The sequence below is a fragment of the Symphalangus syndactylus genome, chromosome 9, assembly GCF_028878055.3.
Source record: "Symphalangus syndactylus isolate Jambi chromosome 9, NHGRI_mSymSyn1-v2.1_pri, whole genome shotgun sequence".
In the NCBI taxonomy this organism is placed as follows: Eukaryota; Metazoa; Chordata; class Mammalia; order Primates; family Hylobatidae; genus Symphalangus; species Symphalangus syndactylus.
In genome coordinates this window covers 19,144,478-19,171,792 of record NC_072431.2, presented here as the reverse complement: position 1 = coordinate 19,171,792, position 27,315 = coordinate 19,144,478, and the positions used below count along the sequence as shown (strand labels likewise).

At 41.6% G+C, this 27,315-nt stretch overlaps 1 protein-coding gene and 1 pseudogene across 7 annotated transcripts in view; one reads left to right on the top strand and one right to left on the bottom strand.

Moving 5' to 3' along the window:
• Positions 1-27,315, top strand: part of PRORP (protein only RNase P catalytic subunit) — a 157,943-nt gene that overhangs the window by 9,905 nt on the left and 120,723 nt on the right. The window lies entirely within an intron of this gene.
• LOC129489213 (septin-7-like) lies at positions 24,337-25,544 on the bottom strand (annotated as a pseudogene).

Below are 27,315 nucleotides of genomic sequence, written 5' to 3'. Positions count from 1 at the left end.
ACATAGACCCTCTTTCTACATTCACATTCTGTGTTTCCTGCTAGACATAAATTTTGAGGTTACACTATTCAACCTACTACAGCTTTTTTTTCTCTTGGGTAACACTCTTAGGACTGGAATGCTTTGGTCTTATGGTAGATATGTGTGTGTATGCCGCTTTTTCAGAAACTGCCCAACTGTTTTCCAGAGTAGTTGTACAATTTTACATTTCCACCAGCAGAGTATGAGGGCTATAGTAGCCCCACATCCTGGCCGATGCTTAGTATGGTTAAGGTTAGTCTCTTTACTGTTCTAATAGGTGTGAAGTGGTATCTCATTGTGATTTTAATTTAGATTTTCCTGATGACTAATATTGTTGAGCATCTTTTTATGTGCTTAATTGCCATCCATATATCTTTGGTATAATATTTGCTCAGATTTTTTGCCTATTTTAAAAATTGGATTGTTTTATTATTGAGTTGTAAGAACTGTTTCTATATTCTAGATACAAGTCCTAAGTCCAATATATTTTACAAATATTTTCTCTCAGTCTGTGGTTGACTTTCATTTCATAACATGAAGATTCTGATTTAATTGCTTTGGCTTGGTGGGGTCCAGGTATTAGGATTTTCAAAAGCTTCCAGGTGATTTTAAAGTGCAGCCAGAATCAAGAACAATTGCTTCTAGTGTGAGATTTTGAGGAACCTTAATGTATGGCAGCTTCTTTTCTGTTGAATAGTTTTGGGAGAAAAATCTCAGTTATTATATAAGGTAATTTTTTAGCTTTTCTGTTTTAAACATTTGTTTACTGTAATTAGACAACATAGCCAGCAGATGGCAATAATGTAACATATAAAAATTATTCTAGGTATGACCAAGTCAATCAGGTTAAAGGATTTGTTGAACTTTTTTATTTTTTTATTTTTTTATTTTTATTTTTTTTTTTTTTTGAGACGGAGTCTCGCTCTGTCGCCCAGACTGGAGTGCAGTGGCGCAATCTCGGCTCACTGCAAGCTCCGCCTCCCGGGTTCACGCCATTCTCCTGCCTCAGCCTCTCCGAGTAGCTGGGACTACAGGCGCCCGCCACCACGCCCGGCTAATTTTTTGTATTTTTTTTAGTAGAGACGGGGTTTCACTGTGTTAGCCAGGATGGCCTCGATCTCCTGACCTCGTGATCCGCCCGCCTCGGCCTCCCAAAGTGCTGGGATTACAAGCGCGAGCCATCGCGCCCGGCCGAACTTTTTTAAATATTAAACTGAAAAGTATCTGTCATTTCTGTGTAAGTCAGATTAGTGATAGTAGGTAGAGAAAAGAGAGAGTGGTATATGTGAATTTTAAGTGAACAAAGCAGAATTCCAAATAATTTGCATCTACTGATTTAACTACTGAAACTAATTGGGCATCAGTGAAGGTCAAAAAGTGAATTTGGAGCTATGCGCATAGTGTTACTTTAATGTTAATTAGGTTTTTTTCTTATTTTCCTCGTTCTTTTTTTCTTTTTTTGTTTGTTTGTTTTGTTTTGTTTTTTGAGACAAGTTCTTACTATTCACCCAGGCTGGAATACAGTGGCATGATCATAACTCATTGTAGCCTTGAACTCCTGGGCTAAAGTAATCCTCCTGCCTCATCCTCCTGGGTAGCTAGGATTCAGGTGTGTACCATCACATCTGGCTAATTTTTTTATTTTAATTTTTTTTGTAGAGATGGGGGTCTCACTATGTTGCCTAGGCTGGTCTTGAACTCCTGGCTTCTAGTGGTCCTCCCACCTTGGCCTCCCAAAGTGCTGAGATTTCAGGTGTGAGCTACTATGCCCAGCCATGGTTCTTGATAATAACATTAAATTAGTCAGATTTTTTATATTCAACTACAAAGATAAGAATTCAATTCTTTAATATTTTCATTAGAGAAAATTTCAAACATAATCAAAAAGAGACTAATATAATAGACTCTCATCCTCCATGATTATTAACTCATGACCACTTTTGTTTTTTGACAGGGTTTTGCTCTGTCACCTAAGCTGCAGTGCAGTGTCACAGTCACGGTTCACTGCAGCTGAGACCTCCTGGGCTCAAGTGATCCTCCCACCTCAGCCTCCTGAGTAGCTGGGACTACAGGCATGTGCCACAACACCTGGGCAATTTTTTTTTTTTTTTAAGACGTAGTGTTGCTGTTGTTGCCCAGGCTGGAGTGCAATGGCACGATTTCGGCTCACTGCAACTTCTGCCTCCTGGGTTCAAACTTTTCTCCTGCCTCAGCCTCCTGAGTAGCTGGGATTACAGGTACCCACAACCACGCCCAGCTAATTTTTGTATTTTTAGTGGAGACAGGGTTTCACCATGTTGGCCAGGCTGGTCTTGAACTCCTGACCTCAGGTGATCCACCTGCCTCAGCCTTCTAAAGTGCTGGAATTACAGACGTGAGCCACATCGCCCAGCCTTAATTTATTATCTTATGTAGAGGTGGAGTCTCACTATGTTGCCAAGGCTGGTCTCGAACTCCTGGGCTCAAGCATTCCTCCCATCTCAGCCTCCCAAAGTGCTGGGATTGTGTGAGCCACCACACCTGGAAGCTTATCCTGTAAATTATAAATTCATTGCTTTTTTTTTTTTTTCAAGAGATGAGGCCTTGCTCTTTTGCCCTAGCTGGGGTGCAATGGTGTGATCATAGCTCACTGCAGCGTTGAACTCCTGGGCTGGAGCAATCCTCTCACCTCAGCTTCCCAAGTAGCTAGGACTTACAGGTGCATGCCACCCTGCGCTGCTAATTTTTAAATTAAAAAAAAAATTTAAATAGGGTAGAGATGGGATTGGGCTTGGTGACTCACACCTATAATCCTAGCACTTTGGGAGGCTGAGGTGGGTGGATTGCCTGATCTCAGAAGTTTGAGACCAGCCTGGACAACATGGCAAAACCCCGTCTCTAATAAAAATACAAAAAATTAGATGGGCATAGTGGTGCATGCCTGTAGTCCCAGCTACTCGGGAGGCTGAGGCAGGAGAATTGCTTGAACCCAGGAAGCTGAGGTTGCAGTGAGCTGAGATCACGCCACTGCATTCCAGCAGCCTGGGTGACAGAGTGAGACTCTTGTCTCAAAAAAAAAAAAAAAAAAATTGTAAAGATGGGATCTCACTATGTTGTCCAGCCTGGTCTTGATCTCCTGAGCTCAAGTGATCCTCTTGCCCTGGCTTCTCAAAGTGCTGGGATTACAGGCATAAGCCATCATGCTTGGCCTAAATTTTCTCTTAAACAGCTTTCTTTGTTTCTCTTGTAAAAAGTACTTCTTTGTAAAGCTGTATTTTTCGTGTACTTTAAGAAATACTTTAGAATTGCAGTTCTTAACCTTTTGGTCTCAGGACCCTTTTACATATTTAAAAATTATTGAACATTCTGGAGAGCTTTTGTTTTTTGTTTTGTTTTAAGCGAGATAGTCTCTCTCTGTTGCTCAGGCTGGAGTGCAGTGGCGCGATCTCTGCTCACTGCAACCTCTGCCTCCCAGGTTCAAGCGATTCTGCTGCCTCAGCCTCCCCCGAGTAGCTGGGATTACAGGCATATGCCACCACAGCCAGCTAATTTTTGTATTTTTAGTAGAGACGGGGTTTCACCATGTTGGCCAGGATGGTCTCGAACTCCTGACCTCAAGTGATCCACCCGCCTTGGCCTCCCAAAGTGCTGAGATTATAGGCGTGAGCCACTGTGCCCAGCCAGATATATATTAATTTATTGAAAATAATATAAAAACTATTATAAAACATAAGTAGCATTTTTATAGAAAATAATTCTATTGTCCAGAATAAACCAATATTAGTGAGAAGAGTACATTGTATTACATTTTTGCAGGTCTTTTAAATAATATGGCTTAATAAAAGATAGATAGTTTTTGTTTGTTTGTTTGTTTTTGAGAAAGAGTTTTGCTCTTGTTGCCTCGGCTGGAGTGCAATGGCGCGATCTCAGCTCACTGCAACCTCCGCCTCCCAGATTCAAGCGATTCTCCTGCCTCAGCCTTCCCAAGTAGCTAGCATTACAGGCGTGCGCCGCCAAGCCCAGCTAATTTTGTATTTTTAGTAGAGATGGGGTTTCTCCATGTTGGTCAGGCTGGTTTCAAACTCCCAACCTCAGGTGATCCGCCCACCTCAGCCTCCCAAAGTACTGGGATTACAGGCGTGAGCCACCGCGCCCGGCCAAAGACAGGTAGTTTTTTAAATAAATGGCAAAAAAAAACCCCTTATATTTAGAATTAGCCGTTCGGACTCAGTTTAGGTTATCCCAGTTTTATTGGCAACATCCAAAACATCATAGTTAGGAGCCAGTCAAACATAGGCTGCCTTCTCTCCATCAGTCCTGATTAGGGTGTTGATCATGGCCATGTCAGTGTCACAGACCTTCTTTATATAGCCTGTTTGATCTGGTGCTTGTTGGCTTTGATAACCACAGTGAACACAGATGTGGTATTGTCTTCTTCATGGTCAGCTCAGTGGTTAAGGGGAACTTGATGGCATAATAGTCCAGCTTGTTTGTCCTGCAGGTTCTCTACTGAGGATGTTTGGGCTACCTTCAAAGCCAAAGTGTGTTGGGCTACTGGAACACAGGTGACCTGCAGATATTTGTGTGTGTGTGTGACTGGATGCCTTTCAACACTGCCTTCTTGGCCTTCAAAGCCTTAGCTTTGGATTTGGATTTGGCTTTGGGAGGAGCAGGGATTTCCTTCTTTGCTTTCAGCATCATCATTTTGGTGAAAAGGTTGACACCTGGATTTTTATATCTATTTCTATGTTCAGTCTGTTGTGGTATGGTGTTTTGGTTGAAGCATATGAAGGAAATGGAAGCTCATGGAAATAGGTAGTTGGAAAGCAAAGAGGATTTTGTTGGCTCTTGGAGATAATCATAATTGTTCTTTGATACTATGCCCAAACTCTACTGTACACTTGTGAGCAAATGAGAGTGAAAAAGGCATATAACGTCTTAGCATTATGAAAATAGTTTTAACTTTGCAGATCCCCTGAGAGGGTCTTGGGGATACCCAGCAGTTCTTGAACCACAATTTTAGAAAATACTCTGGTTTAGATATGATTTTCTTTTTCTTTCTATTGTAAAAGTTCAAGTAAAGTTTATTTCCCTCTATCTTATTACACAAGCATATTAGCAAAGGAAGCTAAAACAAAGACAACAGTCTCAGTACTCAGTATATTTTCTATTAGTTTCTTGTGTTCTTTTTTAGTTCTTTTGTTTGTTTGTTTTAAGAGACCCTTGTCACCCAAACTAGAGTGCAGTGGCGTGATCATAGCTCATTGCAGCCTCAACCTCCCAGGCTCAAGTGATCCTCTCACCTTAGCCTCTTGAGTAGCTAAGACTACAGGCACACACCACCATGACCAGCTAATTTTTTAATTTTTTGTAGAGATGGGGGTCTCACTTTGTTTCCTGGGCTTGTCGTGAACTCCTGGGCTCAAGTAATCCTCCAACCTTGGCCTCCCAAAGGGCTGGGATTACAGGCGTGAGCCACTGCACCTGGTGCTTTTTTAGTTCTTATTGAGACTTCTTTTTTTTTTTTTTTTAATTTTTTTTTGCATACAAAAACAATAAACATTTTCTAAAAATACATACAAACAAAAAGATGCGTATCAAACATATTAGGAAGGTTGCACATGGGAAGTCGGGGAATAGAAATGGGGGTGGGAGTTAAAATAAATGAGAGAGGGACTTTATATGGATCAGTGATAATAACTCAATCCTCTATTTGACAAAGAAGAGGGAGAAGGAAGAGGAAGAAAAAGAAAGTGGGATAAAGGATCAGAAAGGGAGGAAAATAGAAAAAATTAGAGTATGACTCCAGGGTAGACCTGTTTTGTTGTCATTGAGTTGGTTGGTTGGTTTGTCTGTTGTATTCTTCATGTTTCGCCAAGTTGGCCAGACTGGTCTCGAACTCCTAGTCCGAAGTGATCAACCCGCCTCGCCCCCCAGAGTGCCGGGACCACAGGCGTGAGCCACCACGTCCAGCCCCCACATTGCTTCTGGCCTCCATGGTAGACCTCCCAGACGGAGCGGCCAGGCAGAGGAGCTCCTCACTTCTACCCAGACACGGGGCGGCCGGGCAGAGGAGCTCCTCACTTCCCAGACGGGGCGGCCAGGCAGAGACGCTCCTCACTTCTTCCCAGACGATAGGTGGCCGGGCAGAGGCGCTCCTCACTTCCCAGACGATGGGTGGTCGGGCAGAGGCGCTCCCCACTTCCCAGACGATGCGTGGCTGGGCAGAGGCGCTCCTCACTTCCCAGACGATGGGCGGCCGGGCAGAGGCGCTCCTCATCTCCCAGACGGTGGGTGGCCGGGCAGAGGCGCTCCTCACTTCCCAGACGGTGGGTGGCCGGGCAGAGGCGCTCCTCACTTCCCAGACGGTGGGTGGCCGGGCAGAGGCGCTCCTCACTTCCCAGACGGTGGGTGGCCGGGCAGAGGCGCTCCTCACTTCCCAGACGGTGGGTGGCCGGGCAGAGGCGCTCCTCACTTCCCAGACGGGGCGGCCGGTCAGAGGCGCTCCTCACTTCCCAGACGGGGCGGCCGGGCAGAGGTGCTCCTCACCTCCCAGACGGGGCGGCCGGGCAGAGGCGCTCCCCACCTTCCAGATGGGGCGGCGGCCGGGCAGGGGCTGCAATCCCAGCACCCTGGCAGGCCAAGGCAGGCGTCCGGGGGGTAGAGGCTGCCGCGAGGCCAGACCACGCCACCGCCCTCCAGCCCCGGCAACACCGAGCACTGGGTGAGCGAGACTCCGTCTGTAGTCCCAGTACCTCGGGAGGCTGAGGCGGGCAGAGCACTCGGCGTCAGGAGCTGGCGACCAGCGTGGCCAAGATGGCGAACGCGTGCCTGCATCCAAAGGAGAAAAGGCAGGCAGCGGTGGCGGGCGCCGGCAGTCCCAGGCAGTCCGCGGCGCGGGCAGCAGCAAGCCGAGTAGATTGTAGCCTGGGCCAGAGAGGGGAAAGAAAGAAAGAAAGGAAGAAAGGAAGGAAGGAAGGAAGGAAGGAAGGAAGGAAGGAAGGAAGGAAGGAGGGAAGGAGGGAAGGAAGGGTGTTTTTTTTTTTTTTTGAGACGGAGTCTTGCTCTGTCACCCAGGCACCCAGGCTGGAGTGCAGTGGCGCGATCTCGGCTCACTGCAAGCTCCGCCTCCCGGGTTCACGCCATTCTCCTGCCTCAGCCTCCCGAGTAGCTGGGACTACAGGCCCCCACCACCACGCCCGGCTAATTTTTTGTATTTTTAGTAGAGACGGGGTTTCACCGTGGTCTCGATCTCCTGACCTCGTGATCCACCCGCCTCGGCCTCCCAAAGTGCTGGGATTACAAGCGTGAGCCACCGTGCCCGGCCTCTTATTGAGACTTCTTAATCATTTTCTTTTACTTTTCAAAATGGAAGTGGGTTTTATTCTGATTATAATGTTTATTAATTATAAAAAATTTCATCAACACCTGTGAAAAGGGGAAAATTTTTTTTTGGTTAAAATAGCTATAAAGAAAGATAAAAAGGCCGGGCGCAGTGGCTCAACGCTTGTAATCTCAGCACTTTGGGAGGCCAAGGCAGGCAGATCACGAGGTCAAGAGGACAAGACCATCCGGGCCAACATGGTGAAACCACATCTGTACTAAAAATAGAAAAATTAGCTGGGCATGGTGGCGTGCGTCTGTAATCCCAGCTACTCAGAAGGCTGAGACAGGAGAATTGCTTGGACCCGGGAGGCAAAGGAAGGAAGGAAGGAAGGGAGGGAGGGAGGAAGGGAGGAAGGAAGGAAGGAAGGAAAGAAGGGAGGGAGGGAGGGACGGAGGGACGGAGGGAGGGACAGCCTACCATGATCCATTCATTTTGAACTTTAATTTAATTAATTAATTAATTTATTTATTTATTGAGACGGAGTTGTGCTCTTGTTGCCCAGGCTAGAGTGCAATGGCACTGTCTCGGCTCACTGCAACCTCCCCCTCCCGGGTTCAAGCGATTCTCCTGCCTCAGCCTCCCAAATAGCTGGGATTACAGGCACCTGCCACCACACCCGGCTAATTTTTTTATATTTTTAGTAAAGAAGTGGTTTCACCATGTTGGCCAGGCTGGTCTCAAACTCCTGACCTTAGGTGATCCGCCTGCCTTGGCATCCCACAGTGCTGGGATTACAGGTGTGAGCTGCCGCACTTGGTCCCATTTTGAACTTTTAATGAAACTTTAATCATAATCATAGTCCCCATAATTCTGTGATTTAGAAGTTTTTAAATAAAGCTTTAATGATTTAGGATTCTCCTTTCTGGAAAAGAAAAAAAGGCAGGCAAATTGCCCGTGGTACATTTAACTGAGTTTTTAGGGTTAAGTTTAAAGCAAACCATTTGTCCTGCTTGATAGTATCTCTTCAGTTAATTGACAAAGAGGGGGACCTTCTGGTGTTTCTCTAAATACAAATTTAAGACAGGACATATGACCCAAATGAAATGTCAGTATAAGAACTTATCTAATTTAGGTATTTAGGGATTTTTTTTTTCTTTATTTGGTTACAAACTGAAAGATGTGAACTGAGCTCTTTATCACAGTCTCCAGCATCTTCTCTTTTCTCTGGGTTTGAAGATCTTGTCATCTCTAAAATGAAATGTGGGTTTTTTTCCCCAGATTTAAATAAATGTGTGGTAAATGGAAAACTTTGTGGGCTTAGTGATTTTTTAAAAATCTGAGAAAGAAATTTAATTATCTGCAAAATATAGTTTTAAACCATGTATTTTAAAGTACAGGCATACCTTGAAGACATTGCAAGTTTGGTTCTAAGCTTTATTGTAAATATTGCAATAAAGTGAGTCACACAAATTTTTTGGTTACCCAGGTCGTATAAAAGTTATCTTTCCATGGCTGGATATGGTGGCTCACACCTGTAATCCTAGTGCATTGGGGCCCAGGCAGGAGCATTGCTTGAGGCCAGGAGTTCAACACCAGCCCGGGGAACATAGTGAGACCCCATCTCTACCAAAAAAAAATTTTTTTAATTAGCTGGCCTTGGTGGTGTGTACCTGTAGTCTTAGCTACTTTGGAAGGATGAGTTTGTAGGATCACTCAAGCCCAGGAGTTCAAGGTTACAATGAGTTATGATTGTGCCACTGAACTCCAGCCTGGGCAACAGAGTGAGACTCTGCCTCTAAACAACAACAAAACTTATCTTTCCACTATGCTGTAGACTATTAAGTGTACAATAGCATTATGTCTAAAAAAAAGTATATAGATACCTTAATTTAAAAATATTTTATTGCTAAAAAATATGCTGGTTGTCATCTCAGCCTTCAGCAATTTGTAATCTTTTTGCTGATGGTGAGTCTTGTCTTGATGTTGATGGCTGCTGACTGATCAAAGTGGTGGTGTTTGTTGAAGGCTGAGATAGCTATGACAATTTCTTTACTTTTTTGAGACAGGGTCTCACTCTGTCTCCCAGGCTGGAGTGCACTGGCAAGATCATGGCTTACTGTAGCCTCCACTTCTCAGGCTCACATGATCCTCCCACCTCAGCCTCCTGAGTAGCTGCAGCTACAAGCTCACACCACCATGTCTAGCTAATTTTTTCTAATTTTTTGTCGAGATGGCGTTTTGCCATGTTGCCCAGGCTGGTCTCGAACTCCTGGGCTCAAACAATCCACCCGCCTCAGCCTCCCAAAGTGCTGGGATTACAGGCATGAGCCACTGTGTGGCAATTTCTTAAAATAAGACAATAATGAAGTTTGCCACATAAATTGACTCTTCTTATCACAAAAGATTTTTCTGCAGCATGCAGTGCTTTTTGAAAGCATTTTACCACATTAGAACTTTTTTCAAAATTGGAATCAATCCTCTCAAATCCTGCTGCTGCTTTGTCAACTAAGTTTACGTAATATTCTAAATTCTTTGTTATCATTTTAACAATATTTACAACGTGTCTACTAGGAGTGAGTTTTATTTCAAGAAACCACTTTCTTTGCTCATCCATAAGAAGAAACTCCTAATCCAAGTTTTATTTTGTGATTGAAGCAATTCAGTCACATCTTCAGGCTCCACTTCTAATTCTAGTTCTCTTGCTATTTCCACCATATCTGCAGTTTCTTCTTCCACTGAAATTTTGAATCCCTCCAAGTCATCCATGAGGGTTGGTGTCAACTTCTTCCAAACCTGTTACTGTTGATATTTCGACCTCTTTCCATGAATCACAAATGTTCTTAGTGGCATGTAGAATGGTGAATCCTTTCCAGAAAGTTTTCCGTTGACTGCCCAAATCCTTCAGAGCAATCACTGTCTATGACAGCTATAGCCTTACAAAACATATTTTTCAAATAATAAGACTAGAAAGTCGAATTTACTCTTTTATCCATGGGCTTTAGAATGGATGTTGTGTTGGTAGACATGAAAACAACTTTCATCTCCTTATACTTCTCCGTAAGAGCTTTTGGGTGACTAAGTGCGTTGTCACTGAGCAATAATATTTTGAAGTCTTTTTTTTGGAGTAGTAGGTCTCCACAGTGGGCTTGAAATATTCAGTAAACGATGCTGTAAACAGATGTGCTGTTAGCTAGGCTTTGTTCCGTTGACAGAGCATAGGCAGAGGAGATTTAGCATAATTGTTAAGGACTCTAAGATTTTTGGAATGGTAAACGGGCATTGACTTCAATTTAAAGTCACTAGCTGTATTAGCCCATAACAAGAGAGTCAGCCTGTCCCTTGAAGTTTTGAAGTCAGGCATTGACTTCTCTCTAGCTATGAAAGTTCTAGATAGCATCTTCCTCCAATAGAAGGCTGTTTTGTCTCCACGGAAAATCTGTTGTTTAGTGTAGCCACCTTCATCAGTGATCTTAGATCATCTGGATAACTTGCTGCAGCTTCTACATCAGTACTTGCTGCTTTACCTTGCACTTTTGTTGTTGTTGTTGGTTCCACCAGTCTGTACCCATAACCTCCCAGCAGCCTACATGTTGCACTTTTAAATTTTTTTTTTAATACAGTGTCTCATTCTGTCATCCAGGCTGGAGTGTGGTGCTAGGATTGTAGTCCACTGGGGCCTCGAACTCCTGTGCTCAAGCAATCCTCCCATCTAAGCCTCCCAAGTAGCTAGGACTACAGGCATACCACCATACCTGGATCATTTTTAAATTTTTTGTAGAGATAGGATCTTGCTATGTTGCCCAGGCTGGTGTTAAACGCCTGACCTCAAGTGATCCTCTTGCTTCAGCCTCCCAAAGTACTGTGATTACAGGTGTGAGCCATCATGACTGGCACTTTGCGTTTTTATGTTATAGAGATTGCTTATTTTCTTAAACCTCTTGAGCCAAATTCTGCTAGCCTCCAACTTTTCTTCTACAGCTTCGTCACCTCTCTCAGCCTTCGTGGAATTGAAGCATTCAGGTCTTGCTCTGGATTAGGCTTTGGCTTAAGAGAATGTTGTGGCTGGTTTGATGTTTTATCCAGACCACCAAAACTTCCTTCATATCAGCAATAAGGCTATTTTGCTTTCTTATCATTTATTTGTTCACTGAAGTAGCACTTCTGATTTCTTTCGAGAACCTAGCTTTTGGCCTATCTTAGCTTTTTTTTTTTTTTTTTTAGGCGGAGAGACAGAGTCTCGCTCTGTCACTCAGGCTGGAGTGCAGCGGCACAATCTCGGTTCACTGCAACCTCTGCCTCCCAGGTTCAGTTGAGCAATCCTCATGCCTCAGCCTCCCGAGTAGCTGGGGATTACAGGCATGTGTCACCACACTGGCTAATTTTTAGTAGAGATGGGGTGTTGCCATGTTTCCCAGGCTGGTCTAGAACTTCTGGCATCAAGTGATCCGCCTGCCTTGGCCTCCCAAAATGTTGGGATTACAGGCGTGAGCCACCATGCCCAGCCCTGTCTTAGCTTTTGACATGCCTTCCTCATTAAGCTCAATGATTTCTAGCTTTTGATTTAAAGTGTAAGACCTGAGACTCTTCCTTTCACTTGAACACCTAGAGGTCATTGTAGAATTATTAATTGGCCTAATTTCAATATTGCTGTGTCTCAGGTAATAGGCCTGAACAGAGGGATAAAGATGGGGAAATGGCTGTCGGTGGAGCAATCAGAAGTCACACAACATTTATTTTTTTCTTTTTTCTTTTTTATTTTTTTCTTTTTTGAGACAGAGTCTCACTCTGTCGCCCAGGCTGGAGTGCAATGGCGCAATCTCGGCTCACTGCAAGCTCCGCCTCCCGGGTTCACACCATTCTCCTGCCTCAGCCTCTCTGAGTAGCTGGGACTACAGGCGCCCGTCACCACGCCCGGCTAATTTTTTGTATTTTTAGTAGAGACGGGGTTTCACCGTGGTCTCGATCTCCTGACCTCGTGATCCGCCCGCCTCGGCCTCCCAAAGTGCTGGGATTACAAGCGTGAGCCACCACGCCCGGCCCATTCTTTTTCTTTTATGTAACACTTGACTGAAATCCTACCAGCTGGGATGCAGGCTTTTTTATGAGATTTAGCTTGAAGCAGTGTACTTTCCTCCTAAAGCCTAGCTGAGTTTGGCTTTACAAGGAAATGAGAATTATGTGTGGGTATGGGTGTTTGGCTGCTGCTGTTTTAGAGTTGGGTTGGTGATTTTTCATAGAGAACGTTTTGAGGGGCTGATCTGAGGGGAGTGCTCAAGTGGAAAGTTTTGTGTGGAGTAGTGTACTAGAGACAGAGGGATAAAGTCACCTTTAGGAGGTTTAAACAAGGTGGGAGTGTGCAAAAGAGATACTTGACTTTTCTTGTGCTAAGGGCAAGAGAGTCTTGTCTTTCTTACAGCCTGTGATCTTTTCTCTCTCAGATTCAGGTTGGCATTATTACTGTTATACTATAACCCGTTGCATCATTTGGCTTGGAAACCAAGCCATTTTTAAATTAATTTTTATTTATGGGAAAAGTTTTGTGAGTTCTTTATAATCATCTTCTAAGTGAATTTTTAGAAACAGTATTTGGAAGTGAGATACTTCCCAGAGTGATACACTTTTAGTGTTACTTTTCTTAAAAAATTCTGCCTCAAATTTTTGATTTAGTTTTTCTATAGCTATAATTTTATAGTTTTATAGTTTTTCTATAGCCTAAATGTATCAATTTTATTGCTTTTTCATTTGGTCTTCTTAGAGAATAGAATAATGTAAATAAGATACTAGGTTAGAAACAGTAATACTGGTGCCGAAGACTGACAGCTTACTTCTGAAGGAAGAGAAAACTGCCAGTATGAAAGAGCAGCAACTGAGATGTTGAGAATAAGGCCTCTGATCTCCACGGAACCAAACTCCCGATCTTTATACACATGTATAGTCTTCCCTATCTCAGTAAATACAACTTTTTTCTTCTAGCTATTCAGGTCAAAAAGGTCAGAATCCATCCTTGATTCCCCTCTTTCCTTCATATCCCTGCTCTAATCTGCCAGAACTCCCTACTTTGCATCTCTGCTTTATTTTTCTCCATAGCACTTATCTGACATGCTACACACACACACACAGAGCTTTTACTGTGTATCTTTTCTCTGTATAGAGTGAAAGCACCACAAGGGTAGGGATTTTTGCCTGTTTAGAACACTGCTGTATCCTCATAACTCAGAATAGTGCTTTACATAAAGATGCTCAATTTGTTGAATAAATGAATAATAGTTACCATTTACTGAATTCTTAGTGTCAGGCTAAGATGTTTGTGCTAGGATCTTTGTATCAGTTATCTCTAATATTTGTGACAATCCTACAAGGAAGGCAGCCTCCCCTTTTTTGCTAAACCTCAGAGGTTAAGTGACTTGCCAAGCAAGGTTTGTAAGTAACAGAATTAAGATTGGAATGCGCATCTGTCTGATTCCCAAATATGAGTTCTATTCATTAAGCTTCCCTGTGTTCATAATGAAACGGTCACTGAGAAATTTAATAAGATACTGTTCAGTGTTCTTCATTTGATGAAGGAAACTGTATACTATATTTCTGACAACAGTTTCCATCTTGGATTATCTTGACTTTAAAAGATTAAAACGAAATAAAATTGGGTGTTTAAAGGAGCATGCCTCAGTTATCTGGAACATTTTGGTATATGTAGAGTGCATTATTCCCCCAAACTGCAAAGTAGAAGGGAGTATTATTTGTATTCTTAGAGAAGTTTAAGAGGTCCTCACTCAAGTACTAATTTTGTTTCTTAACTAATTTTAACTTGCTTTTTAAAAAGCAAATATTTATATAAGGGTTATTATAAGTCTAGTCACTGTTATGAGTACTTTATAAATATTAACTAACTTAACATATATCTTTTTTTTTTTTTTGTCTGTTTCAACCTTTTTTTTTTTATTTTTTATTTTTTATTAGTTTTTTTTTTTTTTTTTTTTTATACTTTAGGGTTTTAGGGTACATGTGCACAATGTGCAGGTTTGTTACATATGTATCCATGTGCCATGTTGATTTCCTGCACCCATTAACTCATCATTTAGCATTAGGTGTATCTCCTAATGCTGTCCCTCCCCCCTACCCCCACCCCACAACAGTCCCCGGAGCGTGATGTTCCCCTTCCTGTGTCCATGAGTTCTCATTGTTCAATTCCCACCTATGAGTGAGAACATGCGGTGTTTGGTTTTTTGTCCTTGAGATAGTTTACTGAGAATGATGTTTTCCAGTTTCATCCATGTCCCTACAAAGGACACGAACTCATCATTTTTTATGGCTGCATAGTATTCCATGGTGTATATGTGCCACATTTTCTTAATCCAGTCTATCGTTGTTGGACATTTGGGTTGGTTCCAACTCTTTGCTATTGTGAATAGTGCCGCAATAAACATACGTGTGCATGTGTCTTTATAGCAGCATGATTTATAGTCCTTTGGGTATATACCCAGTAATGGGATGGCTGGGTCAAATGGTATTTCTAGTTCTAGATCCCTGAGGAATCGCCACACTGACTTCCACAATGGTTGAACTAGTTTACAGTCCCACCAACAGTGTAAAAGTGTTCCTATTTCTCCACATCCTCTCCAGCACCTGTTGTTTCCTGATTTTTTAATGATGGCCATTCTAACTGGTGTGAGATGGTATCTCACTGTGGTTTTGATTTGCATTTCTCTGATGGCCAGAGATGAGGAGCATTTCTTCATGTGTTTTTTGGCTGCATAGATGTCTTCTTTTGAGAAGTGTCTGTTCATGTCCTCTGCCCACTTTTTGATGGGGTTGTTTTTTTCTTGTAAATTTGTTTGAGTTCATTGTAGATTCTGGATATTAGCCCTTTGTCAGATGAGTAGGTTGCAAAAATTTTCTCCCATTCTGTAGGTTGCCTGTTCACTCTGATGATAGTTTCTTTTGCTGTGCAGAAGCTCTTTAGTTTAATGAGATCCCATTTGTCGATTTTGGCTTTTGTTGCCATTGCTTTTGGTGTTTTAGACATGAAGTCCTTGCCCACGCCTATGTCCTGAATGGTATTGCCTAGGTTTTCTTGTAGGATTTTAATGGTTTTAGGTCTAACATATAAGTCTTTAATCCATCTTGAATTAATTTTTGTATAAGGTGTAAGGAAGGGATCCAGTTTCAGCTTTCTACATATGGCTAGCCAGTTTTCCCAGCACCATTTATTAAATAGGGAATCCTTTCCCCATTTCTTGTTTTTGTCAGGTTTGTCAAAGATCAGATAGTTGTAGCTATGCGGCATCATTTCTGAGGGCTCTGTTCTGTTCCATTGATCTATGTCTCTGTTGTGGTACCAGTACCATGCTGTTTTGGTTACTGTAGCCTTGTAGTATAGTTTAAAGTCAGATAGTGTGATGCCTCCAGCTTTGTTCTTTTGGCTTAGGATTGACTTGGCGATGCGGGCTCTTTTTTGGTTCCATATGAACTTTAAGGTAGTTCTTTCCAATTCTGTGAAGAAAGTCATTGGTAGCTTGATGGGGATGGCATTGAATCTATAAATTACCTTGGGCAGTATGGCCATTTTCACGATATTGATTCTTCCAACCCATGAGCATGGAATGTTCTTCCATTTGTTTGTATCCTCTTTTATTTCATTGAGCAGTGGTTTGTAGTTCTCCTTGAAGAGGTCCTTCACATCCCTTGTAAGTTGGATTCCTAGGTATTTTATTCTCTTTGAAGCAATTGTGAATGGGAGTTCACTCATGATTTGGCTCTCTGTTTGTCTTTTATTGGTGTACAAGAATGCTTGTGATTTTTGTACATTAATTTTGTATCCTGAGACTTTGCTGAAGTTGCTAATCAGCTTAAGGAGATTTTGGGCTGAGACAATGGGGTTTTCTAGATATACAATCATGTCATCTGCAAACAGGGATAATTTGACTTCCTCTTTTCCTAATTGAATACCCTTTATTTCCTTCTCCTGCCTGATTGCTCTGGCCAGAACTTCCAGCACTATGTTGAATAGGAGCGGTGAGAGAGGGCATCCCTGTCTTGTGCCAGTTTTCAGAGGGAATGCTTCCAGTTTTTGCCCATTCAGTATGATATTGGCTGTGGGTTTGTCGTAGATAGCTCTTATTATTTTGAGATACGTCCCATCAATACCTAATTTATTGAGAGTTTTTAGCATGAAGGGTTGTTGAATTTTGTCAAAGGCCTTTTCTGCATCTATTGAGATAATCATGTGGTTTTTGTCTTTGGTTCTGTTTATATGCTGGATTACATTTATTGATTTGCATATGTTGAACCAGCCTTGCATGCCAGGGATGAAGCCCACTTGATCATGGTGGATAAGCTTTTTGATGTGCTGCTGGATTCGGTTTGCCAGTATTTTATTGAGGATTTTTGCATCAATGTTCATCAAGGATATTGGTCTGAAATTCCCTTTTTTGGTTATGTCTCTGCCAGGTTTTGGTATCAGGACGATGCTGGCTTCGTAAAATGTGTTAGGGAGGATTCCCTCTTTTTCTATCGATTGGAATAGTTTCAGAAGGAATGGTACCAGTTCCTCCTTGTACCTCTGGTAGAATTCAGCTGTGAATCCATCAGGTCCTGGACTCTTTTTGGTTGGTAAGCTATTGATTATTGCCACAATTTCAGAACCTGTTATTGGTCTATTCAGAGATTCAACTTCTTCCTGGTTTAGTCTTGGGAGGGTGTATTTGTCGAGGAATTTATCCATTTCTTCTAGATTTTCTAGTTTATTTGCATAGAGGTGTTTGTAGTATTCTCTGATGGTAGATTGTATTTCTGTGGGATCGGTGGTGATATCCCCTTTTTCGTTTTTTATTGCATCTATTTGATTCTTCTCTCTTTTCTTCTTTATTAGTCTTGCTAGCGGTCCATCAATTTTGTTGATCTTTTCAAAAAACCAGCTCCTGGATTCATTAATTTTTTGAAGGGTTTTTTGTGTCTCTATTTCCTTCAGTTCTGCTCTGATTTTAATTATTTCTAGCCTTCTGCTAGCTTTTGAATGTGTTTGCTCTTGCTTTTCTAGTTCTTTTAATTGTGATGTTAGGGTGTCAATTTTGGATCTTTCCTGCTTTCTCTTGTGGGCATTTAGTGCTATAAATTTCCCTCTACACACTGCTTTGAACGTGTCCCAGAGATTCTGGTATGTTGTGTCTTTGTTCTCGTTGGTTTCAAAGAACATCTTTATTTCTGCCTTCATTTCATTATGTACCCAATAGTCATTCAGGAGCAGGTTGTTCAGTTTCCATGTAGTTGAGCGGTTTTGACTGAGTTTCTTAATCCTGAGTTCTAGTTTGATTGCACTGTGGTCTGAGAGACAGTTTGTTATAATCTCTGTTCTTTTACATTGGCTGAGAAGAGCTTTACTTCCAACTATGTGGTCAATTTTGGAATAGGTGTGGTGTGGTGCTGAAAAAAATGTATATTCTGTTGATTTGGGGTGGAGAGTTTTGTAGATGTCTATTAGGTCCACTTTATGTAGAGCTGAGTTCAATTCCTGGATATCCTTGTTAACTTTCTGTCTCGTTGATCTGTCTAATGCTGACAGTGGGGTGTTAAAATCTCCCATTATTATTGTGTAGGAGTTTAAGTCCGTTTGTAGGTCACTGAGGACTTGCTTTATGAATCTGGGTGCTCCTGTGTTGGGTGCATATATATTTAGGATAGTTAGCTCTTCTTGTTGAATTGATCCCTTTACCATTATGTAATGGCCTTCTTTGTCTCTTTTGATCTTTGTTGGTTTAAAGTCTATTTTATCAGAGACTAGGATTGCAACCCCTGCCTTTTTTTGTTTTCCAGTTGCTTGGTAGATCTTCCTCCATCCCTTTATTTTGAGTCTATGTGTGTCTCTGCACGTGAGATGGGTTTCCTGAATACAGCACACTGATGGGTCCTGACTCCTTATCCAGTTTGCCAGTCTGTGTCTTTTGATTGGAGCATTTAGCCCATTTACATTTAACGTGAATATTGTTATGTGTGAATCTGATCCTGTCATTATGATGTTAGTTGGTTATTTTGCTCATTAGATGCTATAGTTTCTTCCTAGCCTTGATGGTCTTTACAGTTTGGCATGTTTTTGCAGTGGCTGGTACCGGTTGTTCCTTTCCACGTTTAGTGCTTCCTTCAGGAGCTCTTTTAGGGCAGGCCTGGTGGTGACAAAATCACTCAGCGTTTGCTTGTCTGTAAAGTATTTTATTTCTCCTTCACTTATGAAGCTTAGTTTGGCGGGATAGGAAATTCTGGGTTGAAAATTCTTTTCTTTAAGAATGTTGAATATCGGCCCCCACTCTCTTCTGGCTTGTAGAGTTTCTGCTGAGAGATCAGCTGTTAGTCTGATGGGCTTCCCTTTGTGGGTAACCCGACCTTTCTCTCTGGCTGCCCTTAACATTTTTTCCTTCATTTCAACTTTGGTGAATCTGACAATTATGTGTCTTGGAGTTGCCCTTCTCAAGGAGTATCTTTGTGGCGTTCTCTGTATTTCCTGAATCTGAATGCTGGCCTGCCTTGCTAGATTGGGGAAGTTCTCCTGGATAATATCTTGCAGAGTGTTTTCCAACTTGGTTCCATTCTCCCCATCATTTTCAGGTACACCAATCAGACGTAGGTTTGGTCTTTTCACATAGTCCCAAATTTCTTGGAGGCTTTGTTCATTTCTTTTTATTCTTTTTTCTCTAAACTTTCCTTCTCTCTTCATTTCATTCATTTCATCTTCCATCAGCGATACCCTTTCTTCCAGTTGATCGCATCTGCTACTGAGGCTTCTGCAATCTTCGCGTAGTTCTCGAAACTTGGCTTTCAGCTCCATCAGCTCCTTGAAGCCCTTCTCTCCATTGGTTATTCTAGTTATCCATTCTTCTAATTTTTTTTCAAAGTTTTTAACTTCTTTGCTATTGTTTTGAATTTCCTCTCGTAGCTCAGAGTAGTTTGATCGTCTGAAGCCTTCTTCTCTCAAGTCATCAAAGTCATCCTCCATCCAGCTTTGTTCCATTGCTGGTGAGGAACTGCGTTCCTTTGGAGGAGGAGAGGTGCTCTGTTTTTTAGAGTTTCCAGTTTTTTTGGTCTGTTTTTTCCCCATCTTTGTGGTTTTATCTACTTTTTGTCTTTGATGATGGTGATGTACAGATGGATTTTTGGTGTGGATGTCCTTTCTGTTTGTTAGTTTTCCTTCTACCAGACAGGACCCTCAGCTGCAGGTCTGTTGGAGTTTACTAGAGGTCTACTCCAGACCCTGTTTGGCTGGGTGTCAGCAGCGGTGGCTGCAGAACAGCGGATTTTCGTGAGACCACAATTTCAGCTGTCTGATAGTTCCTCTGAAAGTTTTGTCTCAGAGGAGTACCCGGTTGGATGAGGTGTCAGTCTGTCCCTACTGGGGGGGTGCCTGCCAGTTAGGCTGCTCAGGGGTGAGGGACCCACTTTAGGAGGCAGTCTGTCCGTTCTCAGATCTCCAGCTGCATGCTGGGGGAACCACTACTCTCTTCAAAGCTGTCAGTCAGACAGGGACATTTAAGTCTGTGGAGGTTCTTGCTGGGTTTTTGTTTGTCTGTGCCCTGCCCCCAGAGGTGGAGCCTACAGAGGCAGGCAGGCCTCCTTGAGCTGTGGTGGGCTCCACCCAGTTCGAGCTTCCTGGCTGCTTTGTTTACCTAAGCAAGCCTGGGTAATGGCGGGCGCCCCTCCCCCAGCCTCGCTGCCGCCTTGCAGCTTGATCTCAGACTGCTGTGCTAGCAATCAGCGAGACTCCGTGGGCATAGGACCCTCCGAGCCAGGTGCGGGACACAATCTCCTAGTGTGCCGTTTTCCAGGCCCGTTGGAAAAGCGCAGTATTAGGATGGGACTGACCCGATATTCCAGGTGCTGTCTGTTTCCCCTTTCTTTGACTAGGAAAGGGAACTCCCTGACCCCTTGCGCTTCCCGAGTGAGGCAATGCCTCGCCCTGCTTCGGCTCGCGCACAGTGCACTTCACCGACTGTCCTGCGCCCACTGTTAGGCACTCCCTAGTGAGATGAAACCGGTACCTCAAGCAGAAATGCAGAAATCACCCATCTTCTGTGTCGCTGGGGCTGGGAGCTGGAGACCGGAGCTGTTCCTATTCCGCCATCTTGGCTCCACCCCTTCAACATATATCTTTATAATAACCTTGGAAAAGTTACTTCAGCACTTTTGTTCTTTTTCCTGGTCTTTAAACAGAGACAGTTAGACCAGATGATCTCCAAAGCCCACTCCAGCTCTGCAATGTTAAGGCTTTCTGACTACATAACACATAGTTATGTGTTAAGAAAAGTTAGATAAGGTCAGCTTTTCCTAGTGGGAGCAGAGATGAGAGTAGAGCCCCAAAGACAGTGCAGAGTAGAACAGGAAGTTGTGATTTAGGTGAATTAAAAGTGCAGAGTCTGTATGTAGCACAGTGTCAGTTTGGGAGGGAAGAAAGGCAGCATCAAATCATTGTTGAGGTTTTGATGATGTGAAGCTCTTTAGTCTACCTCTCTCCTTTCCTTAATATCTAAAGGGAGAAATTCCAAGTTGTTATGTCTTGAGCAGAGCACGTGACACCTCCTTATTAACCAGCACTACTTTTTAGCTGTAGGTTGAAATTTGGCTCATGGTTCTTCAACATTTTAAGAAATAGGAAATAGGAAAGTTAAGGATTTGGTACATGAAAATATCAAACCTGAATCTGATCAAGCATCTAGAGCTCACTACTAATTTACTGGAAATACAGGGGGCAGAGGAATATATTAAATTATACCTCAAGGGTACAATTACCAAATACCATCTGTGGGAAACTACAAGAGAACCCAGTTTCTTCTAATAAATCAATTGCCAAAAAAAAAAAAGATGGAGCAATGACCTGTAGATAAAAGCAATTTGAGATACAGCAACCATTTGCAGTGTATGGATCATATTGGGCCCTTAGTTCCTGATTTGAACAATCAGAGGAATCTGAACACCAGTTATTGGAGTTATTAAGAAATTTTTGTTGATTTTTATTTAGGGTTAATAATGCTAGTGAGTTAAAACTCTTTTTTTTTTTTTTTTTTTTTTTTTTTTTGAGGCAGGGTCTCAATCTGTCACCCAGGCTGGAGCACAGTGGCACAATCACAGCTCACCACAGCCTCAACCTCCCGGGCTCAGGTGATCATCCCACCTCAGCCTCCTGTGTAGCTAGGACTACGGGTGCCTGCCACCACAACGGCTAAGTTTTGTACTTTTTGTAGAGAGGGGGTTTCACCATGTTGCCCAGGCTGGTCTCGAACTCCTGGGCTCAAGTGGTTTCCCGTTTTGGCCTCCAAAAGTGCTGGGATTACAGGCGTGAGCCACCATGCCTGACCCAAACTCTTTAGATTCAGAGCTAAACACTGAAATATTTATGGATTAAATGATGTGATGTCTGAGATATGCTTCAGAAATAACTGGGAAATAGGGGATAGAATAGATGGAGTTATATATGAAACAAAATTCGTCATGAGATGATAAAGCTAGTTTATGGATTCATGGGGATTTATTATAGTATTCTGTCGACTTTTATGTATGTTTAAGATTTTCATCTTGAAAATCTTTTTTTATAAGCTAACAAAGGGCCAGCTGTGGTGGCTCACAATTATAATCCCAGCACTTTGGGAGGCTGAGGTGGGAGGATCGCTTGAGCCCAGGAGTTTAAGACAAGCCTGGGCAACACACGAGACCTGGTGTCTATTTAAAAAAAAAAAAAAGCTGACAAATACACATATGCTTTCAGGATAGAAGTTATGAAAAGGGAGATTATAAAACAGTGCTTTCTTAGTGATTTTCATGCAGAAGCAACATCTTCCTAATCTTCCTATAGTAAAGATTTCCTCAAGTAAACATATTATATATTCATTATAATATAAATAGTATATATTCATTAGAAAGGATATAAACAGTTCAGAAATACCACTATAGAGAATGAAAGTCCCCTTCTTAAAGCAAATGATACTTTTTAAATGCTGAAAATTGTCATATCATTTGCACGTTTCTTTTTCCGTTTTTGAAATGCACAAGATAAAATTTCTTAATAGAGTAGAACAACTAATTTAGATTCAGAGTCAATTCTATAAAGGTTTCCTACTGTACTGCATGTTTTTGCTTTGCAAAGAGGTTATTAACATTTTTTTTCTGGGTTAGGGGAGGAGTTTGAAAAATCCTATACAAGTTAATCCATTGTGTGGTAAAAGCTATAGCTGAAGAGGCAATGTGGAATGCTCCAGTGTGCACAACCCCTGCTTTTATCATAGGTGGCAACTGCAGATTAATTCTGGTGTGATTAGGCATTCCACAAAGGGAAATTTGAACCAGAGAGCCTATGTCCCCAACAGTGCTAATTGGGAGATGTGGAGTGTGGGGATTTCCACTCTTTGTTAATAAGATCTCTGGCACACTTCCTCTTTGCTTTTGCATTTTCCTTGACTATGAAGCAGCTGCAGAGAAGTAAAATGTGATTTCCTGCATTTAGGAGTGCTGGCTTTTCTTTTAGAGACTTATAATTGGAAGGGTGGAATGCATATGGATTGAGCTACATACAGGGCTAATTTAAACATAGGTGTTTTATTTTTTTTTTTGTTTTTGTAATGAGTTCACTGCATTTGTGCCAGGAGTATTTTTGTTCAGATGTTTTGAATTAGCAGATAACTCAGGTTGTCTCAAAAGCAGGCTTCTCTCTAGGCTGATCACTGCTTTAACAGTGTGATTCTTTGCAAGCTGACTGAAAAACCACTAATGGCAAAAGTGCATTCTGTCATATCAATAAAAATACTGTAGTTCCTTTGCAGATTCATGCAGTATAAATGCTTATCTTTATTATTTAACCTGTAAAATTCTCTAGAATGAGAAAAATAGGCAGAGGATGTTTTTCAAGAAAATGTGATAAGGCACAATGTCGCCAGATAAAATGTCAGTGGGAAGTGAAAAGAAATTATTTGCAGAGTAGATGCTCAGGAGTCATTAGACTTAGGTGAAAGTTCTTATCATAAATTAATACCTTTTTTTGTAGTCACTGTCAATATTTCTTGCCCTAATAACGGTAGTTCGTTTTTTTCTTTTTTCTTTTCTTTTTTTTTTTGAGACGGAATCTTGTTCTGTTGCCCAGGCTGGAGTGCAGTGGCGCCATCTTGGCTCACTGCAAGCTCCGCCTCTTGGGTTCATGCCATTCTCCTGCCTCAGCCTCCCAAGTAGCTGGGACTACAGACGCCTGCCACCACGCCCAGCTAATTTTTTGTATTTTTAGTAGAGACGGGGTTTCACCATGTTAGCCAGGGTGGTCTCAATCTCCTGACCTCATGATCCTCCCGCCTCGGCCTCTCAAAGTGCTGGGATTACAGGCGTGAGCCACCGTACCCAGGCGTTCATTTTTTTAAAAATATACTTAGGAGCCTATCCTAAACATGGGCCAGACCTTTGGATATTTCTGGATGTGGTTTTTTCCTAAGTCATTCACCATTGTGTTGATGGTACAAGGCTTCTCCACTTGGAATCAGAGAAACGTCAGATGACTATTAGTAAACAAGAACTGACTATTAAGTACCAGATTAGCAGAGCTGGATGATAGATCCAAACCACAGTATTCATTGTTCCTGTAAACTATGCCATCAGTGAAGCTAAACTCGTATTTAAAACCCAGGCGCCCGCTGCCACACCTAGCTAATTTTTGTATTTTTAGTAGAGACAGGGTTTCATCATGTTGGCCAGGCTGGTCTCGAACTCCTGACCTCAAGTGATCTGCCCACCTTGGCCTCTCAAAGTGCTGAGATTACAGATGTGAGCCACGGTGCCTGGCCTGTTACTTTCTATTAATAAGTACGCAACACCCTAAACAATTCAAGGCATCTTAATCTCCATTAAGAACAACAACAAAATAATTTTTGTCGTGCTGTTAAATCTATCACTATGGATAAAACTGGTGCAAATTGGTCAGATGGATCCAACAAACACTGATGTCCAAGTTGGGATATTCATAACTATTAATAATACGTAACTATTGGCCAGTAGTTTAAAAGATCTCTTTATTCTTTTTCTTTTTGAAGGTTCTCAAAGAGTTTTGTTCTGAAATATGTTGTTGAGCTTCCCAGTTTGCTTCCTCATCCTCAAACTGATGATGTTTCTTCTCTAATTCTTTGTGTTATGCTTCTTTTTCATTTGCTCATGGCACTGCCATTGGATCTCAACTTCAGAGTCCTTCAGTTTTTGAACTTTTTTTTTTGACCTTCATTTCAAACACCTGCTCCATTTCCAGCTCCATCTTCTTCATTTTAGCTACATGCTCCCTTCTTTCTTCTTCCATTCGTGCCAGAAGGCTCTCAGTAAGCCTTTATTTGTTATCAACTCCATTATAAGTCACAACTGCCAGTTTTCTCCTTTCATAGTGGGCATTTAGGAACATCTTTCAAATCATGCATATGTGTTATCAACATATTTCTTAGAATTCTAAAAACAATGTTCACCATTTTCAACTTTAGCAGCACCCCAAGGATACTGCCTTCCCCTAACCCTTTTGCCATTAGGTTCAATGATATAGTATTACTACCTACCTGAGCAAGAGGTAAATGGTCCTTCATCTTTTTAACAAGCTTGTTGTCTTCTTCATCTGTTTCTGGAAATTTATATATTTTAAGTTCTTAGATTTCTTTCATTATCTGTTTTAAAGTTATTATCTGGTTTAATTCCATGTCCTGAAGGAGCAGTGAAGTATAAACCCGGCACCCTGTTATCAGGCATCTGAAATCTGTTCACTTGTGATTCTGCATTTAGGTAGTCCACAGATTTACTATCAATGTAGTCGATAACGAGCTGCCAGCAATTACTATTATCTAGTGCATCTCCAAATCCTGGGGTATCAACTATTGTGAGCAGCAACTTAACACTACCTTCTTTGATTAAAACTTTGGATTGTTCCTCCTGTATGGTCTTTTTAGTAATAATTCTATGAGAAAGACTTGGATATTCTGGATAATGCAAATCTATGAGGAATCGTGAGTTGATTAATATTGTCTTTCCTGGATTTCCCACCACCGTAAGTGTGAATTCAAACCTTCTCTTCACTGATTCTCTGGATACTTGATTTGGGAGATTGGCAAATCCCACACATTTCCATCATTCCAGTCATCCAGATTCCAACAGAAGAAATCCACAGAAGAACCAAGGTCCTGCTGTTGACGCTCCTCTCCTAATCAGCAGTGGATCTTGCACTCCAGGTCATTCTTTTCAAAACACTGATGTAATCCTATTACTCCCCTGCCTCAAAACCTTCAGCAGTTTCCCATTCCTGCCCTGAAAGTAATTCCTCCAGTTTGGTCGAAGCCTACTTTTCAGGCCTCATTGCTTGCCACTCTCCTCTACAGACCCCTGCTTCAGCCAGTGCCAGCTAATTAGTGGCTCTAGACTGCTTTGTGTTTTCTTCCTCTTCTTTTTCCTCTCATCTAAAATATACTCCTACCTCTAAATCCTGTTTTTCCTTCATGACTATCTCAGTCCCTTTTCTGTCACACAACCTTTTTTGACCTCTGTAGTCTGCATTTATCTTTTCTTCCTTTGAACTTGTAGCATTTATTAACCCTGGCACACATCTAGCTATTGATCCTATACTATGTGTTCTTGTTTTCGTGTTTAGTTTTTCATGTCAGTATCTATTGTTATTTCAACCAGATTAGAAACTCTGAGGGACAGGACACCCTTTTTCCTATTTTCCACAATGCTTGGCATCCAGTAGATGTGTAATAAATACAGTTATTTATACATTAAATAATCCAGTGCTTACATTTATTATGTCATAGCTACCATTTCAGTTAATCTTTACAATAATTTTGAGGGAATGAGTATTTTCTCTCCTTGACAAATGGGAAAACTGAGTCTCAGAAAAGTTCGGTAACTTGCTGAAACCACACAGGTTAAGTGATGAAGTCAGGATTCAGACCCACATCTTTGGACTCAGTAACACTTGCTGTTTAACCATACTGGTAATTCTGCCTCTTTATGAGACTGGTGTATGTTATCTGAGGATGGGAAATTACGTAACACTTAGCTTACTATTATTTACTTAATAATGGCAGGAGAAAAGGTGTACAAACCTGGATTCGTAGTGATTCCTAGCAGGAATAAAGAAACAGATTCAAACTGTGCCAAAGTTCACAGGAAAATAGAATTTCCCTTAATCTCGTTGATTACTGGTGGAATGACTCATCTTCCAGTTGTACGTTGCTCTTGAGTTACTCAGATATTTGTATAAGTTAGACAGCAGAGGGAAAACCGCTGATGAGATGTACAAGACACGTCATTTGAGCTGATGAATGTTCCTGGGATATCCCCAAGATTTCTACCTGAGTATTCTTGCCTGTCCTATTTACTATTTGACTCTTTCACCTTTTGGTTTTCTTTCAGAGTAAAATCACTTCCCATTTCCCTTCTGCTTTCCACTTGGATAACTTTCACAGGCTACTCTGTTACTACTGCAGTGCACAAAGATTTACTGTCTACATATTTAACATTAGTCAGATTTACTGTTGAATTTATGCACTAGAAATTTCAGGAATTTAAATTTTTCCTTTTTCATTCTCTTCTCTGCTTCCAATTTTTTTTTTCGCTAAAAGAGGACAAAAATAGCCCAAACTATTTTCTTTGTTTAAAAAATTAGCCATAGAATTGAGTATAGATGGTAGTAAATTCTGCTTCATTTCTGTGGGGACATTGAAAACTTGATGGCTTCTGCAAATGACTGATAAATTGTTTCTGCTTTATAAAGAAAGGAAATAGCTCATTCAACTCAATGAAGTCATTAGTAAACTAGGAATTAGAAATAAAGATTCTGTATTTTTTTGTTGTCATTAATTTGGTCTTTCTGTCCGCATCTCAGCTTTCTCACAAGTTTGTTTTGAGGATAGATCAGAAGACATATGCACATTGTAAAGCATAGAGTAATCCTTAAGGATGCACTACAGGCAATCCTCAGCCAAGAAACATGATTTATGAACCAT